This window comes from Trachypithecus francoisi, unplaced genomic scaffold (assembly GCF_009764315.1).
Source record: "Trachypithecus francoisi isolate TF-2019V2 unplaced genomic scaffold, Tfra_2.0 Lachesis_group10, whole genome shotgun sequence".
NCBI lineage: Eukaryota > Metazoa > Chordata > Mammalia > Primates > Cercopithecidae > Trachypithecus > Trachypithecus francoisi.
Genome location: NW_022681455.1, coordinates 42090472 through 42104529, shown reverse-complemented (window position 1 = coordinate 42104529; position 14058 = coordinate 42090472). Strand labels below are relative to the sequence as shown.

At 45.3% G+C, this 14058-nt stretch overlaps 1 protein-coding gene across 2 annotated transcripts in view; it reads left to right on the top strand.

The window, feature by feature from the left end:
• Positions 1–14058, top strand: part of CCND3 (cyclin D3) — a 122400-nt gene that overhangs the window by 101234 nt on the left and 7108 nt on the right. The window lies entirely within an intron of this gene.

The window sequence follows — 14058 nt, the reverse complement described above, 5'->3', positions numbered from 1 at the left end:
CCAGGAAAATTCTGGCCAGGTTGGTAATGGAGGAGGAGCCAGCACCTCATGGTCTTTCCCAGACCTTTCTAAAGGCCCTAGTTCTGCCCAATGAACTGGCATGTTTGGCACTTGCCTGGTTTACATTTATTTATTTATTTTAATTTTATTTTTATTTTTATTTTTTGAGACGCAGTCTTGCTCTGTTGCCCAGGCTGGAGTGCAGTGGCACAATCTCAGCTCACTGCAACCTCTGCCTCCTGGGTTCAAGTGATTCTCTTGCCTCAGCTTCCCAAGTAGCTAGGATTACAGGTGCCCGCCACCACGCCCAGCTAATTTTTGTATTTTTAGTAGAGACAGGGTTTCATCATGTTGGCCAGGCTGGTCTATAACTCCTGACCTCGGGTGATCCACCCGCCTCGGCCTCCCAAAGTGCTGGGATTACAGGCCACTGTGCCCGGCCCTCCATTTAAATATATATATATTTAAAATTTTTATTCGATCACCTTTCTCAAGTTGAATTTTTTATTTTCTTTTGAGATAGGGCCTTGCTCTGTTGCCCAAGTGCAATCACAGCTCACTGCAGCCTTGACCTCCTAGGCATAAGCAATCTTCCTGCCCCAGCCTCCCATGTAGCTGGGACTACAGGCATGTGCCACCACACTTGGCTAATTTTTAATTTTAATTTTAATTTTTTTGTAGAGACAGGGTCTTACTTTGTTGCCCAGGCTGGTTTCAAACTCCTGGCCTCAAGCAATCCTCCTGCCTCCTTAACCTTCCAAAGTGCTGAGATTACAGTTTGGCTATTTTTTTTTTTTTTTTTTTTTTGTAGAGATAGGGTCCCCATTCTGGCTTGCCTGGTTTACTTTTTTTGTTTTTTTTTTTTTTGAGACGGAGTCTCACTATGTCGCCCAGGCTGGAGTGCAGTGGCCGGATCTCAGCTCACTGCCAGCTCCGCCTCCCGGGTTCCCGCCATTCTTCTGCCTCAGCCTCCTGAGTAGCTGGGACTACAGGCGCCCGCCACCTTGCCCGGCTAGTTTTTTGTATTTTTTAGTAGAGACGGGGTTTCACCATGTTAGCCAGGATGGTCTCGATCTCCTGACCTTGTGATCCGCCTGTCCCGCCACTGGTTTACTTTTAATGTGTCACCACTAAGATGTTTGCTGTGGGGTTTCAGTAGCACCCTATGTAAGACTAGGTAAGTTCCCATTTATCCCTGCTTTGCCAAGAGTTTTTTCTTATGAATGGATGTTGACTTTCATCAAACACTTTTTAGGTATCTGTTGATGTAGTCATGTGATTTTCCCTCTTTAATCTTTTAGTGTGATCAATTATACTGATTTTTTTCAAAATAATAAATATAACCATGCAGTTTGGTATATAGTCAACTTAATCACAACATATTACCCTTTTTACTTATTGGCTGGAATCAGTTTGCTAATATTTTGCTTAGGATTTTACATCCATGTTCATAAGTGTAATTTTTTTTCACATATTGTTCTTGTTGGGTTTTGGAATCATTACATTAAAAATGATTTGAAGTGAACCTCTCTTTATATTCTCTGTAAGCGTTTGTGTAAGATTGAAATTACTTCTTTCTTGAATGTCTGGGAGAACTCTGCGTGTTTGCTATTGAAGGTTGCCCCATCAGTGGGTGTTAGTAGAGAAAGTAGAGACAGTAAAGATATTTAACGTGAGGGGTAAACATAGCTTAAACAATAAGGAAAATTTTATATATTTCATACATCACAAAAAGTCCAGAGGTAGGTGGTTCAGGATTGGTTAATTCAGCAGCTCAACATCATCAGGGAGGGAAATTCATTCCAGTCATTCTTAGGTGGCAGCTCCTTTCATTATTGCAAGATGGCTGCAGCTGCTCCAGGCATCACAGCACAGTGGTTAAGCGTGTTGATTCTACATGCCAAACTTGGTTCCAAAGCCCATCACTGTAGGACAATTGAGTAAATTGCTTAATCTCTCTGTAAAATGGGATAATAATAATTTAATTCAGAAGTTTACTATTATATGGATTAAATTAATGAGGCTAGGCACGATGGCTCACGTCTGTAATCCTAGCACTTTGGAAGGTGGAAGCAGAAGGATCACTGGAGGCCAGGACTTCAAGACCAGCCTAGGCAACATGGTGAAGTCCCCTCCATCTCTAAACAATAACAACAAAAAATTTTTATTTATTTATTTATTTTTTTGAGACGGAGTCTTGCTCTGTCACCCAGGCTGAAGTGCAATGGTGCTATTCTCCACTCACCGTGACCTCCGCCTCCAGGGTTCAAGTAATTCTCCTGCTTCAGCCTTCCGAGTAGCTGGGATTACAGGTGCACGCCACAACACCTGGCTAATTTTTTGTATTTTTAGTAGAGATGGGGTTTCACCATGTTGGCCAGGCTGGTTTGAACTCCTGACCTCGTGATTCGCCTGCCTCAGCCTCCCAGAGTGCTGGGATTACAGGCATGAGCCACTGCACCTGGCTTTTTTTTTTTTTTTTTTTTAAGGCAGAATCTCGCTGTGTACCCCAGGCTGGAGTGCAGTGGCGCAATCTCAGCTTGCCTCCACTTCCCAGGTTCAAGTGATTCTTCTGCCTCAGCCTCTGGAGTAGCTGGGACTATAGGTGCACACCACCACACCGGTCTAATTTTTGTATTTTTAGTAGAGATGGGGTTTTGCCATGTTGGTCAGGCTGGTCTCAAACTCCTGGCCTCAAGTGATCCACCAGCCTCGGCCTCCCAAAGTGCTGGGATTAAAGGCGTGAGCCACTGCTTCCGGCCAACAAACATTTTTTAAAAATGAGGTTTTGTTTTTTTTTTCCAACTCTTAAAATAGTGCCTGGCACATAGTAAGTATCAATAATATGAGCATGTCTTCCTCCATTCTCACACAGAGCAGGAAAGAAGCTGTGTTCCTCCCGTGCCCCATTGATGGAAGTCCTTTAGCAGACTCACCTCCACACTTGATCGGTCAGATTTACAGCAAGTGCCCATTCCTAAACCACTTGTGGAATAACTGTGATTGGTTTGGAGTAACTTGAATTCAACCTCCAAGACCAGGGAGTCCCTGACCTCCCCTGAAACACACAACCTGATAGCTCAACAAAACCTGGGAGAGGCTGTAGTAGTGAAGGTGGGAGGGGTCTGTTGGGTCACACAAGGAAGGGCAAAATGGGAGTCCCCATTCTTACTGGTTCTCCATGAGATTCCTTGGGCACTCGAAACCCTTGGATTTACCTACCACCGCACAGTTTACTTAGTGCTTTTTAACTCATGCATTATCTCATCCAGTCCTAGAGCCACCCTCTAAGTAGTCTTGTTATCCCCCTTTGACAGGCTTTGACACACTTGCCCAGTTGTGTATATATAGTTGGGACAGAGCCAGGTCCTGGGACTCAAGTCGAAGTCTTCAGACTCAATGTTTTGCACTTTTTTTTTTTTTTTTTTTTTGAGGTGGAGTCACTGTGTCACCCAGGCTGGAGTGTAGAGGTGCCATCTCGGCTCACTGCAACCTCTGCCTCCTGGGTTCAAGCAGTTTTCCTGCCTCAGCCTCCCAAGTAGCTGGGATTACAGGCACACACTATCACGCCCTGCGAATTTTTGTATTTTTAGTAGGAACGGAGTTTCACCATGTTGGCCAGCCTGGTCTTGAACTCCTGACCTCAGGTGATTCGCCTGGCTCGGCCTCCCAAAGTGCTGGGATTACAGGCATGAGCCACCGCACCCAGCCTATTTTGCACTTTTATTTGTCTTCCATCAATTCCCAATGCCTGTCATTGGTCACCCTCACAACTGCCACATCCTTGTGTCCCCTCTGCTATTGTCTATGTAATATTTTAAAAATAACAATTATTCATTAAGAAGAAACTTGATGAAATCCCAGGTTTCATGTCACACACACACACACATACACTCACACTCACACTTTAAAATGAGCATAAGGTATTTATTTGGGCTTAGAACATGGGCTCTGGCATTTGATTGCCTTGGTTGGAGTCCCAGCTCTGCCACTGTAGCACATGCAGTTGGTCTCCACCCAGATGTCCATGGCACTTACCGTTTGAGAGTGCACCAGCCTCACTTCCAAGTTGCTGGCACTGTCACTTTGCTTGAGGGCTTGTTCTATCAGAGTCCATCATGCCCTCCCACAAAAAGGCTGGAAGTACTGGGGAATTAATTCCACTCCTCCTCCATCCCCAAGCAGCCCTCATACAATGGCTGTTGGGAATTGGTAGACAAATTTCCCTGCTCCCCCACCCCTCAGGTACAGTAGCTGTCAAGCATGCACTTTTGATTGTCTCCTAGTTCCAAGGCAAGATTGAGCTCCATTTGTCCACCATGGTTAACAATAACGCAGTCTTCACTGGCCTCTGTCCCTTCCCCGCTCATTTCTCCACCCGCTTTAGCTGCTTCATGGAATCGCTTCTCAGGTAAATTATTTCACTTGAATCCTTGTCTCAAGGTCTGCTTCTGGGAAGCCCAAATTGGGACAGACACTTGCTAGTTGTATGGCTGGCACTGGGTGTTGCCTAACCCCTTTGTGTCTCTCTTTTTTCTATCAGTAATGGAAGGAGAATAATACCACCTCAACCTCACAGAACAGGTGTGGTACAGCTCTCAGTGACTGGCTAGGAGAAAGCACTTAACAAGAGGGATCTAGGGCAGGCCTGGTGGCTCACGCCTGTAATCCCAGCACTTTGGGAGGCCGAGGCTGGCAGATCACCTGAGGTCAGAAGTTAAAGATCAGCCTGACCAACATGGTGAAACCCCATCTCTACTAAAAATACAAAAAAAAAAAAAAAAAATTAGCTGGGCGTGGTGGCGAGCGCCTGTAATCCCAGCTACTTGGGAGGCTGAGGCAGGAGAATTGCAGAGCAAGACTCTGCAAAATATAACTCTCAGAAAATTAATAAAAAATAATAATAAGTGGGATCTAATATTATTACTATCTAATAGTATTATTACTATTATTGCTCTGGTGTGCTACCAGGGGTGTTGTGCCACATTGGGGACATACTACTCCTGACCCCCCACCTGAACTTTCTCTGGATGCCCTCTTCCTGCTTCTCTCTTCTTACTCCCACTTACTCTCTAAGCTCCTGTAATCCCATTTCTTCCACCATGACTGTTTCATGGAATTCAGGTGATCAGAACCACCAATCCCCACCAGTCCCAGGACAGCCCACCCTTCCTATCACACAAACCACCCTGCCTACTTCTGATGAGTGTTGCAAATGCCCATGTAAAAGTCTTCTGTCTTCATGACATCTTAGGATTCCTGCGTTGTGGAGGATCATCATATCAGGTGCTTTAGATTGGAAGCTTAAAAGGGAGGCTTCTTGGCCCGGCGTGGTGGCTCACGCCTATAATCCCAGATCTTTGGGAGGCCGAGGCAGGCGGATGATGAGGTCAGGAAATCGAGACCATCCTGGCTAACACAGTGAAACCCTGTCTCTACTAAAAATATAAAAAATTAGCCGGGCGTGGTGGCGAGTGCCTGTAGTCCCAGCTACTCGGGAGGCTGCGGCAGGAGAATGGCGTGAACCTGGGAAGCAGAGCTTGCAGTGAGCTGAGATCGCACCACTGCACTCCAGCCTGGACGACATAGTGAGACTCCGTCTCAAAAAAAAAAAAAGAAAAGAAAAAAAGGGAAGCTTCTCATCTCCGACCCATGTCCAGCATGTCCCAGGGCTTCCGGATGTGTGGAAGGCACGTGATAAGGCACCTGATGGTTAATGATCACAGCTATCTTTATTGACCACCTACTATGAGCCTAGGACGGCTGAGGGTACTTTTCCCATATTAATCCCTTCATTCACCATATGAAATAGGAGTTACCATCCCCCTTTTGCAAATGAGAAGCCTGGGACAGAAAAGTTAAGTAACCTGCCCAGGATCACACAATCACACAGCTGGCAAATAACAGAGCTAGGCATCAACCTAAATCCAGAGCTCACTTAATGACTGTGCCAAACCAATGCCAGTGCTATCTCCTGCCTAGAATGAGGAATGCTTGCCAGCTGAGAACCAAAGAGCTCTCTCTTCGCAGGTATATTGCTGTAGCAGATTACCCTTCCACACCTGAGGCCCTGTGTGCACCTCAGTGTTACCTGTGGAACAGGAATCTCAAGCAGAATGACAGAACAGGAAAGCCACATTTATTCAGAACCCAGACAGCCAGAAACAGGAAGAAAAAGCAACTGCTTAAATATATAGGTTGTATTCTTATTTTATGAGGAGAGACTTGACAGTTTCAGTCTAGTACCTGAGGTTTCTTTTCCCAAGCAGCTTATAAGCTAGAAATTGCAAACTGCTTTTTGTCCCTCAGACCCAGTATATGGGCTCATCATGTATGGCTTGTATGGTTTTGTTACTGTTTTTCAACTGAAGTAATATAGATATTTTAAGAAATTTCCCTTTTTTTTGTTTTGAGACGGAGTCTTGCTCTGCCCCCACCTCCCAAAGTGTTGGGATTACAAGCGTGAGCCACTGCGCCCGGCGGAAATTTCTTTTCTTTTGAGATGCAGTCTCACTCTGTCCCCCAGGCTGGAGTGCAGTGGCACAATCTTGGTTCACTGGAACCTCTGCCTCCGGGGTTCAAGCGATTCTCCTACCTCAGCCTCTTAAGTAGCTGGCATGACAGGTGTGCGCCACTATGCCTGGCTAATTTTTGTATTTTCAGTAGAGATGAGGTTCCATCATGTTGGCCAGGCTGGTCTTGAACGCTTGGCCTCAAGTGATCCACCCACCTCAGCCTCCCAAAGTGCTGCAATTACAGGCATGAGACACCACACCCAGACTTTTTCTTTTTTTTTTTTTTGTAGTAGTGGGGTCTTGCTGTGCTGCCTAGGCTGGTCTTGAACCCCTGGCCTCAGTGATCCTCTCAACTCAGCCTCTCAAAGTGCAGGGATTGCAGGCATGAGCCACCATGCCCGATCTAAGAAATACTATCTTGGGGAAACAGGGAATCTATGGCCACACTCATTACTATGGTGTAGCAAAAGTCTGAAGCTAAGCAGTACCTCTTGGGCTTTGGATGGGACATGTGCTATCTACTGTGTCTGGCCCGAACAGCTCCCTTACCACATGTGAGTTGCCATTTATCATGTGGTGTATGCTGGTGTTTTTCTTATATCCAGTTTGTTTTATTCATTAACTCAAAGATTTATTGAGCCAGACGTGGTAGTGTATGCCTATGGTCCCAGCTACTTGGGAAGCTAAGGTGGGAAGATCACTGGAGCCTGGGAGATAGGGGCTGCAGTGAGTTGTTATCATGCCACTGCATTCCAGCCTGGGTAATACAGTGAGACCCTGTCTCAAAAAAAAAAAGAAAAATTATTGAACATCTGCTATGAACTGGATACCATCCTGTTTTGGTGGTGTGGTGTGGGAGTAGACAAGCTGTAAACAGAATATGCAAGCAAAGTATATGCTATACTAGTGATCAATGGTAAGCAGAAAAATAAAGCAGTGAAAGAGCATAAGAAGTGTCAGGGCTGGGGAGCTGGCATTAAAAATTTAGGTAGGATGGCCAGGAAAGGCTGTAGGAGGAATACAACTTTTGGATTTCCTGAAGGAAGTGAGGGAGTGGGCCATGTGGATATCCGGAGGCAGAACATTCCAGGCAGATGGAACAGCATGTGCAAAGAGAACATGTATGCCTGGTGTGTTCCATGAACAGTGTGGCCAGAGCAGAGTGAGGGAGAGTGCTGGGAAATGGGGTGCGAGTACAGATGCCACAGCGTCTTTGGCAGTCACTCCAAGTGAAATGGAGAGCCACTGAGAGTGATGGGTTGAGACTAGACTGGAGGGCCAAGGGTGGGGTGAGGGAGACCTGGCAGGAGGCTACCACTGTAATCAGGTAAGAGATGACGCAACTCGGACCAGGGGGGTAGCATCGGAAATCAAGAAAAGAAAGGGATTGGAGATGTATTTTTGACGTAGAATCAACCAGAAGTGGGTCGCAGGTTGGATGTGAGGGACCAGTAAGGTCAAGGAAGAACCGAGTTTGGACAGAGGAGGTAACAGAGGAGGAAAAAAAGAGTAAATTTTGAAAATATTTTGAAATTATTAATAGCTCCTCTGTGATCTGCTGCTCAGAGTGTGGGGATCGTGTGGGATTTGAGAGAGAGGAGTCAGGAATGACACCAAGTGTTTGGCCTGAGCCGTTAGAAGAATGGAGTTGCCATTTTCTGAGATGAGCGTGTAGGAAGAGCGAGGTTTTTGGGGAAAGATTAGGATGTCAGTTTTGGAGAAGTTGAGTTTAACTAGCCTATTGGACATCCTTGTGACGTTGCCAAGAAGGCAGCCTCCGATGCAAAACGGAAACCGAAAACAGGTCAGTTCACACCAGCTCTGATTTGGTAGTGCTGCCCAAAGTGCTGTGTTGAGATTTTAAATGCCCATCCAGGTTGGTTTTCTTTTTTTTTCTTTTTTTTTTTTTTTTGTTGAGACGGAGTCTTGCTCTGTCGCCGGGGCTGGAGTGCAGTGGCCGGATCTCAGCTCACTGCAAGCTCCGCCTCCCGGGTTCCCGCCATTTTCCTGCCTCAGCCTCTGGAGTAGCTGGGACTACAGGGGCCCGCCACCTCACCCGGCTAGATTTTTGTATTTTTTAGTAGAGACGGGGTTTCACCGTGTTAGCCAGGATGGTCTCGATCTCCTGACCACCTGATCCGCCCATCTTGGCCTCCCAAAGTGCTGGGATTACAGGCTTGAGCCACCGCGCCCGGCTAGGTTGGTTTTCTTTTTTTGTTTGTTTGTTTTTTAGACAGAGTCTTGCTCTGTTGCCCAGGCTAGAGTGCTGTGGTGTGATCTCAGCTCACTGTAACCTCCACCTCCCGGGTTCAAGTGATTCTCCTTCCTCAGCCTCCCAAGTAGCTGGGATTACAGGTCTGCACCACCATGTGTGGCTAATTTTTTTTGTATTTTTAGTAGAGATGGAGTTTCACCATGTTGTTCAGGCTGGTCTTGATCTCCTGACCTTGTGATCCGCCCACCTCGGCCTCCCAAAGTGCTGGGATTATGGGCGTGAGCCACCGCACCTGGCCAATTTTTGTAGTTTTAGTAGAGACAAGATTTTGCCATGTTGGCCAGGCTGGTCTTGAACTCCTGACCTCAGGTGATCCACCCGCCTCGGCCTCCCAAAGTGCTGGGATTACAGGCGTGAGCCACTGCGCCCGGCTGAAGAGTGCTCAATTTTTACTGATAGGAGTGGACAAACAAAGAGTTTTAAAGATTAATGTGAAATATTGTACAAATATTATAGATGCTTGTAATTACAAAAATTCGGCTAATTTTTATATATTTTTTTTGATAGAGATGGGGTTTTATTGTGTTGGCTAGGCTGGTCTCGAACTCCTGGCCTCAAGTGATCTGCCTGCCCCGGCCTCCCAAAGTGCTAGGATTACAGGTGTGAGCCACCGTGCCTGGCCAACGTTGTGCTTTTAAGTCCCACAATCACAACTTTTTAAAAAAGGGTTCACCACATGCCAGCCACTCTTCTATGTATTTTAAACAAATCAACCCATTTCATCCTCACAACTGCTCTATAGGGGAGTACTACTGTTATCACCATTTTCAGAAAAGGAAACTGAGGCACAGAGAGGTGGTTTAACTTAGCCAAAGTCACACAGTGAGGGATTGGAGTGGCACAGGGGTGTGGCTCCAGGCCCTGGAGGGTCCTCTCCATACACCAGACCATGCGTTTACCATCATAAGCCAGGTCATCAGGATTTGCTAGAGATGCAATTCTAGGAGTAGGGCGCTTGCTGCTCAAACTTTTGCTTTTCTTAGAGGGGTTATGGATGCATGTTCATAACAGAAAGGGTACTCCTTGAGAAAGGGAATAATAATAATCATTTCAGAAACTACTATCTCTGAATGCTTGCTTTGTGCCAGGCACAGGTGAGACGTTTTCTGCTCATTTAGTTTTCAGAACATCATTATGGGGCTATTATATTATCCCCACTGGATAAAAGAGGAAACAGAGAGGTTCCAATAATTCTCTCAAAGTCATAAGAGACTTATACCATAAGGTGGGGAGCCAGGTTTGAATTGAAAGCAGTCTCTGACTCCAGAGCCCTGTTTAGCACCCCTGTCCTCAGACCCATGGCTCGCTTGGCTCTCCCCAGCATCTCAATGGGTCTGAAGGTAACTAAGCCATGGCATGTGGACTGTGGGGTGATGGGCCTCACCCATCACCTTGTTCACCCTCTTACTTCTCAGATGGGGACTTTTTTTTTTTTTTTTGTAGATGGAATTTCGCTCTTGTTGCCCAGGCTGGAGTGCAATGGCACGACCTCGGCTCACTGCAACCTCTGGCCCCAGGGTTCAAGCAAGTCTCCTGCTCAGCCTCTGGAGTAACTGGGATTACAGACGTCCATCACCACACCCAGCTAATTTTTGTATTTTTTTTTTTTTTTTTTTTTTTTTTTTTTTTTTTTTGAGGCGGAGTCTCGCTCTGTCTCCCGACTGGAGTGCAGTGGCCGGATCTCAGCTCACTGCAAGCTCCGCCTCCCGGGTTTACGCCATCTCCTGCCTCAGCCTCCCGAGTAGCTGGGACTACAGGCGCCCGCCACCTCCCTCACTAGTTTTTGTATTTTAGTAGAGACGGGTTTCACCGTGTAGCCAGGATGGTCTCGATCTCCTGACCTCGTGATCCGCCCGTCTCGGCCTCCCAAAGTGCTGGATTACAGGCTTGAGCCACCGCGCCCGGCCTTTTTGTATTTTTAATAGCGATGGGGTTTCACCATGTTGGCCAGGCTGGTCTCGACCTCCTGACCTCAGGTGATCCCGCCTTGGCCTCCCAAAGTGCTGGGATTACAGGTGTGAGCCACCGTACCTGGCCCAGATAGGGATATTTTGATGATGAAGGGGAAGAGAAAGAAAATGTATCCTTCCTCTTTGGGGTTTCTTATTTGGCCTGTGACATTCTATTCCCACTCCTCCAATCTGCCATTTTATTGACTTTTTCTAATTGGATGCACCTGGGTAGAAACTTCTCATACTATTGGCCCTGGTCATTGCTTTGTCTTTAGTTTTCCTTTTAGAAAAACAAAAACAAAAAAAGCAAGAGGAGCCTCTATTTCTTTGAGGAGGAGGTAACTGGTGAACTTGTGCTGGTCCTGCACTGAGCTCACCTGCCTCCCCAGTGGCCAGTCCTTGGCCCTGAAAGTCGGGGATGATCTAGCTCTAGGTATGGCTGTTTCCTCCAGGGGTGAGGCAGAAGTATCTCTCCTAAAGTCCTGCTCACCAGGAGCTCCCGTCCCCATACTGCAGGTTCACAGCCAGCTTTCAGGACTAGTCAGTCTGTGTGGCCCTCCCTCAATTAATAAATCAGCAACTAAAAGGCCGGATGCGGTGGCTCACGCCTGTAATCCCAGCACTTTGGGAGACTGAGCAGGGGGCGGCTCACTTGAGGTCAGGAGTTTGAGACCAGCCTGGCCAACATGGTGAAACCCCATCTCTACTGAAAATACAAAAATTAGCCGGGCGGGGTGGTGGGCACCTGTAATCCCAGCTACTCAGGAGGCTGAGGCAGGAGAATCACTTGAAATCGGGAGGTGGAGGTTGCAATGAGCTGAGGTCATGCACTCCAGCCTGGCAATAAGAGCAAAACTCCATGTCAAAAAAAAAAAAAAAAAAAAAAAAAACCAACCAACCAACCAACCAAACAAAAACCCTTCTATTTGTTAAAAAAAAAAGAAAGAAATCCACCATGAACCAAAAATTAGTCAAAACAATGAACTAAAATTTTGTTTTTGTAAAATGTATGATAACAAAATGTTAAGGCATGTCATGTACCATCATGGTTCACTGCAGCCTTGAACTCCTGGGCTCAAGCAATCCTCCTGCTTCAGTCTCCCTAGTAGCTGGGACTACAGGCTTGTGCCACTGCACCCAGCTTTTTTTTTTTTTTGTAGAGATAGGAGTCTTGCTTTGTTGTCCAGGCTGGTCTTCAACTCCTGGCTTCCAGTGATCCTCCTGCCTCAGCCTCCCAAAGTACTGGGCTGATGGGACATTTTTATACATAGTGCCATGTTGCTATAAATGAGAAGTTTAAAAAAAACTGATTTTAAAAATTAATTTATATCAAGAATTTTTATGAACAAAGTTAAAAAACCAAACAAAAATACAAAAAGGGTTAATATCTTTGAGACTTGATGAGCATTTATAAATCAACAAGAGAAAACAAACATCCCTATAAATGAATAAGCTAAGGACATGAATGGGTAATGTACATAAGAAATGTAAATGTCTAAAAATATGCCAAAATAGATTTGTTATTACTAATAAGCTACTTTCACTCTCTAGTTGGCAGAGTTGTTTTGAAAAATAGATATGTAATGATGGTGGAGTAGATTGGTTTAACTATTCAGCAGGAAAATTTGGCAATTAGAAGTGTATCAAAAGCCTTAGAATGTTTCATAACCTTAGATTGGGAAATTCCACTTCTAGAAATTAATTCACTTCTAGAAATAATCATGAGTGTGCACAAAGATATCACCCCAAAAATATTTTACAGTATTGTGTCTAATAGGGAAGAACTAGAAATAATTTAAATTTCCACCAATACAGGTTTGTCAAAATACATTTTGTACATTCAGCTAATGGTATACTATGTTCCCATTACAAATTATGTCCTAGAATATTTAATGGCATGGAAAAGTGTTAACAGTATTTTTTTTTTTTAATGAAAAAAGCTTACAAAACAGTTTGTGATGATTCCATTTAAAATGTATGTTTATTCATAGAACAAAGATTACCAAATAAACATTGATATATTAAAGGGTTATTACTGGATGGCAAATTGCAAATGATTATTTCCTTTTTTTGTGGCTTATCTGCATTTTTGAAGTTTTCTACAATGCAAAAGAATATTTTATATTCAAACTACAATACAATTTATTATAGAAGAAAGAATAATTCGGCCAGGCGCGGTGGCTCATACCTGTAATCGCAGCACTTTTGGAGGCCCAGACCAGCGGATCATGAGATCAGGAGTTCGAGACTAGCCTGGCCAACATAGTGAAACCCTGTCTCTACGAAAAATACAAAAATTAGCCAGGCATGGTGGTGCGTGCCTGTAGTCCCAGCTACTCGCGAATCGCTTGAATATGGGAGGTGGAGGTTGCAGTGAGCCCAGATCTCGCCACTGCACTCCAGCTTGAGCAACAGAATGAGGCTTCGTCTCAAAAAAAAAGAGAATAACAGATAATGGTTGGCACAGAACTTACATCTTCTACATCATAGTGTCATTTCTCTAGTTACTTCCTTAGTAAGGAAGGAGACACTTCCTTAGTGTCTCCTAAGTCAGGAGGACCCCAGTAGGCCAGGGCAGGGATCCTCTATAGCCTCCTCCCATTTGGAGCATTATTGGAGGTCTTTTGTCTGCCTCTTGGTCAAGTGGAATCCAGCTTCCGGTAAAACTACAAAGCAACCAAAAGTTTGGGAGGTGGAAGAAATGCAACCGGTAGATCTCAGAATCTGGGGGAAAAACGGATTCAGTGAGAATCTAGTTTTTCCGTCCAGTTTCTCCAAACAGAAACTAATGCCGACTTTAGGGGCTTGTCCAAAGCCGGGAACCAACTTAACAAGGTGAGGCCTTGACTCCATGACCTTTACGTTCTGTTATATGCTGATTTAGACTAAAGCTCTCATACTTTAAAGTGCACAGAAATCTAGTTAAAATGCAGATTCTGATTCAGGTTAGGGGTGGGCCTGAGAGTCTGCATTTCTAACCAGCTCCCAGGCGATGACCATGCGCGGGAGAGGTCTGGGATCACAGTTTAACTAGCAGTGGTGGAGAGCACAGAATCTGGAGCAAGAAGGCCAGCTTCCCAATCCTAGCTCCGCCACGGGCCAACCGAATGACAGTTGCCTCGGTTTCCGAGTTTTCGTGAAGATGTAGTGAGTCATTACATTGTGAGGCTTTGGAGCAGCGTTCACTAAGAACTGACTCTGACATTATTTATCGCATTCCTTAGAGCAAGCAGCCGGTGAAGTAGGGTTTGACGAATGAATAAGTGAATGAATGACCTTTGGAGAAAAATTCTTTCCTGGGTGACTAGAGTCCGAG